We start from the raw sequence: 7103 nt of genomic DNA, 5'->3' as shown, positions 1-7103 counted from the left end.
CGGGCATTTTCCCGCCAAATCGCGTCGTAACGCGGGGCTTTTTTGACATTTTCTCGCCAAAATTAGACTTTCCGTAAAATATTCATATCTTTCGATCTATTTGATATTTTTCTATGAAACTTTCAGTGTTTTAGTTTAAAAAGAGGTCTCTATTTATTTACTTTGCAAAATTTTTGCCGGTTCCAACTAGAGGCGATATGACGAGTTTACTCGTTTCCCACAAACAATGTTTAAATGCTCTTAAACTTTTTAAACTACAATCACAAATTTAATGTACATGATTTCCCAACCCTTCAAATGCCTTCATAAGCATTTAAACAATTCCTAAAAAGTACTAAATCAAAATGTATATATTTAATAAATCAAATGTTCTTCTGCATTTTAGCAGAGTCAAATTATTTTAGTCAAATAAATTTAGTTCATTTGATTCAGTTACTCTTCCACCATATTTCAAGTCAAATTAAGCAGATACTTTTAATTGTTTCACACACCTTAAATAGTATACATATTCAATATGTATATATTCAAATATGTATTCAAGTTCATACTAAACAGTATTGTTATGAAAACTTACCATCTTGGTTCTGACTTGGCTAAATGCACCAAGGAGGTCGGAATTGTTGGGAAATACAGGACCGATTATGGCACCTCCCTCAGAAAAATGGTGAAGAAAATTGAAATCAGCCCTCACACCAAATACACTTGCTCCTTCTGTGTCAAAACCAAGATGAACAGTCAAATTGTGGTTCCCACATGAGAACAGTAACTGGTGGTGTCTGGCCCTGCAACGCTACTTCTGCCATCACAGTAAAGACTGCCATCAGAAGACTAAAGGAATTGAAAGACCCACAGAAGCTCCACAATTTGAAACATTGCTAACCTATAATAAATGGGTTCATTTATGTAACAAAATTACTTTGGTTCGTTCATTTTATTAATTAGACGATCTAGTTTGCATTGCCTTGATTTTATCTTTTCAAAAAAGACTTGGTAATTAAAATCCTTCCAATTTTTCTGTAGCCATAAAAAGTATCGTCTTATAAACACATCTTACACAAATTACCAGTATAAGGGGCAAAGTGTACATCCACATGAGAAGAATCACGCTAAAGCCTCCAGAGCAACTGGAGTTACAAATTTATGATTTTCAGAGATTCGAGAGGAGGGTGTGGATTCAGGGGTTTGGGCCAAAACTTCAGGACAGGAAGACGGGGACGTGGGTCCTCGTCCCTGGAGCGTTCAGCTCACCTAGCATGATAACCAGGGGAACCCTTCACAGTCAGGTTCCGCTGCTATGACAACAAGGCACTACAGGCCCTGGCTTGCAGCCCGTATTGGGTTTCACAGTCCAGTGCCTCATCTCTCAATTATACTCTTACCAAATTTTTATCCTAGTTATTCTCCAATTTTTATCACCTTTGGACATGTGAAATTGTGAGCTCACCACCATCTAACTATCCTCTTTGCAGCCTGATTTGCCTTGAAGACACTCTGTATCTTCTTTACAGCTTTTATTCACCCATTCAACATCTGTTTATTGAGAGCCCACCATGTGTCAGTCACTGGAGATAGAGCAATGGACAAAATTGACACAAATGCCTGGCTTCATGGTCCTTGCATCCTAACGTCCGCATAGAGATCATAAACGAAATGCATCAGTCTTGTGTATAGCATGTTAGAAAAGAGTAAGTCCTATGAGGAAGAAAATTAAACAGAGAAGAGGGGTAGTGAGCGCTGGGGCAGGGGAGGGGTTTCATCTTAAATAAGATCCTTTGGGAGGGCTTCCCAAACAGATGACATTTGAGCCAAAACTTAAAAGAGATGAGGGAAGGGGACATAGAGCTAACTGAAACAAGAGTATTCCAAGGGGAGGGGCCAGTTAGTGCAGAGAGCCTCAGCCATACCTGCTATGTCCTAAGAGGACCAAGGACGCACATGTAGGTAGAACAGAGTAAGCAAAGGTGAGAAAGGGAGAGAGAACAGAGAAGTAAAGAGAGTGACAGAGCAGCAGAGTGGGGCTTTCGGGGCCTTTGTGAGGGTTCTCGCTTGCTCTCATGTGTTAACAATCACTATGGTTATTCCTCGTACTAGGAATGTGGGATGCCAATCAGGAGCAATTGCAACAACCCAAGCAAGATGTTACCGTGTCTCACAAAGAAAGGGCGGGAAGTCAGTGTCTATTTTGAAGGTAGAGCCAATATGATTTGCTGAGGGGTTCGATGAGGAATGAGAGGAGAAAAAGGGTCAAAAAGGGCTAGAAGAGGATCATTTCAGAAGTTACATGACTGTCTAATCACTATGTTGTATACCTGAAACTAATACAATATTGTATGTCAACTGTAATTGGAAAATAAATTTTAAAAAAATAATAAATTAAAATATAGCTAGAAGGTTTGGGATAGAACAACTGAAAGGATCAAGTTGCAATATTATCTCAGTGAGGAAGACTTTCTCATCTAATTGAAAATTAATCTATATTCATTCATTGACATCAGGCACAGTGATAGATATTAGGGCACAAATTATTGAGATGTTAAGTAACTCTCCTCCTACTAGCAGTAAGAAAATCCAATAGGAAAGATGGACGGGCATTTTTTTAATGTGAAATTATAGTGCCATTACTTCAACTAAAGGAGTATCTGTGAAATTTAAGGAAGAGGAAAAGGGAACAGACCTCTAAGCTGGCTTTGGAGAGACCAAAGGACCATCCAAGAAGAATGTGTAAAACATGGAAAGGCATGGACATTTGCAATAACGTGATGTGTTTGTAGAAGTTGTTCAGAATTTCTAGAGGGTAGACTGAGAGCAGGGTAGCATGGAGGTGTTTCACAGAGGACATTTGGAAAGCTAAAGAATTTAGACATTATCCTAAGAGGGACAGGGAACCCTGAGCATGTAAGCATGAGTGTGACAGGATGGGATTGATGTGGGATTTAGGGCAGTCTGATGCATCCGTTTTTCAGTTGTAGAAAAGGTTAAAGGCTATCTCGGATGAGAATAAAAAAATGTTAACATTTTTGTTTCTCCGGAAGAAACATTTTGTTTCTCCCTCATTGCCGTGTGGAGAACACACCAGTGGCTTGGCATTGGGGCAGAATCACACCAGGGACGAGGTTCATCCCGCTGGGCCTCACAGACCGGGCAGACCAAACACAATTCCTCTTTGCCATCTTCCTGCTGCTCTCGTGACTGATGCGCCCCCTGGGTGTGACAGACCTGATCCCCGCCAGCTCCACCCTCCACACCCCCATGCACTTCCTCCTGAGCGTGCTCTCTGTCCTTGACGTCTGCACTTCCTCCCTGTTCACCCTCAGGTTGCTGATCAGCTTTCTCACCGCTGACCAGTCCATCGCCTTTGTGGGCTGTATGGTCCAGATGGCCCTCGTGACCCTCCATGGCACAGGGGCATATCTGCTCCCAGTGATCATAGCCTGTGACCGATTTATAGCCATCTGCCATCTTCTCCTCTCCCATCCCACTATGTCCAAGCACTTGTGTGTCCAGCTGGTGGTGATTACCTATGCTATGGGACGTTCATTTCCACTCTGCAGACAGGGAACGCCTTCGTCCTGCCCTACCGTGGTCCAGCATCACCGATCACTACTTCTGTGACATGCCCCCTGTGCTTGCTCAGACCACTGTGGCCAATATCATCCTGCTCTTCTTTTCTGTCTTGGTCACTGTCCCCACTGTCCCCACTGTCAGTCATCCTACGCCTGCATCCTGGTCACAATCAGTAGGCTGAGGTCCTTGGAGGCCCAGCACAAGGCCTTCTCCACTTGTGCCTCCCCCTCACTGCCCTGTCCCTCTTCTGTGGGTCTGTGTTCCATGTCCACGGCCAACCCAACCCTGAAAGTGCTTCCGCCTATAAGAAGGTCCTGTCTGTGTTCTACAGCATTGTCATCCCCGTGCTGAATCCCCTGGTCTACAGCCTACAGAATAAGGAATCGAGGCTGCAGTACAAGTTAGGGTCCTTAACCTAAGCAGAGAAGGAATTTGTTAGAAAGGTGTCTGGTAGCTCATCAAATAGAGGAGAAGCCTAGAGAACCCAGGTGGGACACAAACCAAGAGAGGCCAAGCACTGCTGAGAGCCTGCCACAAGAATGGTTCGTGCAGGCTGCCATCACAGGGCAGCATCGCCCTTGGGCATTCTGCACTGCTATGGCTAGCCCTGCTGCCCCTGGGCACGCACCATGGCTCAGCTGCTGGACAAAGCCCCCCACACTAGCCACCACACCACCCTCTGAAGCCTCCAATCACATATCATCTCTAACTGACCCTAAACCTTTTCATCATTCCCTGTCATTCAAGTCCGTCTTGGTAACACAGATATTCTACAGCCCTCAATATACTGCACGCACCATGGACGGCTTACATCCACGGATACCCTACATCCACAGGCCTATCTTTCAGGGTCCTGAGGGGTAGAAATGGGACCTTCTTTCACTTCAGAAGTGGGAGTCTGATCCTATCTGCCTCCTGTCTTGAGAATTTCCAAATATAGAAAGGAGTATTGAATGCCAAACAGTAAAAATGACATATTTCAACCAGAGCAACCTTCCTTACAAGGCCCTATAGGGAATATTGCCCTTCTGAATACATGATATTAGAGAAATGATCCATGTGGGGTTTGAGTACGGGAAGGAGACAGTAATCACTTGATTCTGTGGGCGAGAAAGGAGCCCCCAGTACAGAAACCTCCACGATAATTAGCCGGGGACCAGAACGTGCTCTACAGTAATAAAGAACTATCATTTCTACATAAATGGCCAATTTAAAATAAGAAGCTGAAAGACCATATAACTTTTTTCAATCAAAATCAAATTACCTTTATGTCTTTAGACAAAACCCTTTTTTATTGTAACAGAAATCAATCTTACTAATTCAAGAGGGGGAAAAAAGAGGTGGGATTTATTGTGAAACCCAGATGTCAGCTGAGGTTCAATATCTTTTGAGATTCAAATAAAATTGGCTTGAACCCCATTCCAGATGAGGTAGAATCTTCACATCGCTGCCGACCTATCTGGGAAATCTGAGGAAATAGGGGTGGGGTGTAAATGGCTTTTGTTTCACTTGGTCACCTCTAGCTCTGAGTTCCTAAATCCACAGAATTACTTCAGTTTATGAATCACCTGGGGAGAGGGATATATAAGCATGGCACTAAGAACGTGGATGGTGTAAATGGGGAAGAGGGAAATACAAAACCTGACCACTGTAGGGCCTGGTGGGGAGAGAAAGGGGGAGGTTTAGGTGAGTTGGGTTGAACCAGCACGGCTGTGCATGAGGCCCATGAACACAAAGAAGCAATTGCATCTCTACCTAAGGAAACTCTCGTGTTCACCTGTAGCTTCACGGATGTCAGAGTGCAGCAACACTTCCTTAGACCTGTTGATCAATGCTTCATGATGATACTAGAATCATCTCCTGGCTTTATGTACAGATTTGGGGTAGTTTTTCTTAACATACTGTATTAGTTAGTACTCTCCCAAGAAACAGAATCAGTAAGAGATGATAGATAGATGATAGATAGATATAGATGATATAGATATAATAGACGTATACATAAGGTATAGATATGTAGGTATAAGAGGAGATTTATTACAGGAATTGGCTCACACAATTATGGAGGCTGACAAGTCCCATAATATACCATCTGCAAACAAGAGAACCAGAAAAGCCAGTGGTGTAATTCAGCCTGAATCCAAAGGCCTGAAAACTGGCGGGGGGGGGGGGGGGGGGGCTAATGGTGAAAATCCAAAGGCCCAGGAACCAGGAGCACTGATGTCCGAGGGCAGGAAGAGATGGATGTCCCAGCTCAAGCAAAAGAAGCAAACTTGACCTTCCTCCGCCATTTTGTTCTGTTCAAGCCCTCAGCAGATTGGATGGTGCCCACCAGCATTGAGAGGATAATCTTCTTTTTCAGTCTACTGATTCAAAAGCTAATATCTTCAGGAAACCTCTCATAGACACACCCAGAAATAATTTTTTACTGGCTATTCAGGCACCCCATAGTCCAGTCGACTTAACACATAATATTAAACATCACACACACTATGACTATAGCAGGTCCATCCCAGACTCAGAATTTTAGGGACTGAAATCTTTTCATGAAAATAAGTTACATTCTTTCCTTTCCTTTGAATAATAATTTCCCTTGGGGCCAAGGAGACACAAAGGAGCAGGGAACAGAGAAGGAAGTGCCAGCCCCTCCTTCATCACCCTAGTAAACTCTGACTCTGCCTCCTAATCTCACCAATTCCTGAGCATCCATCACCCCACAGCCCTGGAAAACTGAATCACAAACTAAGAAGTCAGCAGGCTTCCCAGAAATTGATTGGTGAGTGACCTAAGAGGAATGGAGGGAAGACCAAGCAGAGGGGTGAGTATAGGAGCAGATGGCTGCAGATGGGACATGGCAAAGTTTGCCCAGGGAGACAAGGTACCCAGCTCCTTTGGCGTCCCACACACTGCCATCTCCTCCCTTCTCCCTTCCGTTGAAACCACCTGGCACTGAACAGAACAGGGGTCATTGAAATGTTAGTGGGAAATTAGGTCAGATGTCATCTCTCTCAAGAGCATTGGAATTAATTTTTTATTTACACTATGTCTTAAGACCACCAGAGACCACCCGGTACCTGAAGATCTGGAACTTTCTATTGGATGGAAGTGAAGCCAAAGGTAAAGTAACGGTTCAGATCCAGTCACAGGTGCCAAAAGAAGGACTAGTCTGTCCTGGCCAGGCAGCCACAGCACTGGGCTACAGCAGACCCCGTGCTGGCAAACAGTCAATGTTGAATGAATGATTCAACGACACTGTCTCTATCACCTGAGGGAAACTCAGTTAGCCTTGCTGGGCATCAGGTCTGTCCTATGTGGAACAGAGATGATCCCGAAATCTTCTGTTTACAAATGGAAAAGGGGGTAAAGTGCTTTGAATCTCCTGGACATTAATCTTGTTCTCAAGGGTCTCAAACTCATTCCAACTAACCCTAGAAGCCCTGGGAGGAGAGACACTGCAATGAAGTGGAGAATCAGGCCTGGCATTGGGATCTTTCGTGGAAAACTCAGGCTTTCCAGCAGTTGACAGCTACCACTCACCAAGT

General features: G+C 44.0%; 1 pseudogene; it reads left to right on the top strand.

Moving 5' to 3' along the window:
* The first annotated feature begins 562 nt into the window (after window positions 1-562).
* LOC109436653 (large ribosomal subunit protein eL43) lies at window positions 563-879 on the top strand (annotated as a pseudogene).
* The last annotated feature ends 6224 nt before the right edge of the window (window positions 880-7103 follow it).

This window comes from Rhinolophus sinicus, linkage group LG06 (genome assembly GCF_036562045.2).
Source record: "Rhinolophus sinicus isolate RSC01 linkage group LG06, ASM3656204v1, whole genome shotgun sequence".
NCBI classification, from domain to species: domain Eukaryota; kingdom Metazoa; phylum Chordata; class Mammalia; order Chiroptera; family Rhinolophidae; genus Rhinolophus; species Rhinolophus sinicus.
Note: the sequence above shows the minus strand (reverse complement) of the source record. Positions and strands in the feature narration are given on the sequence as shown.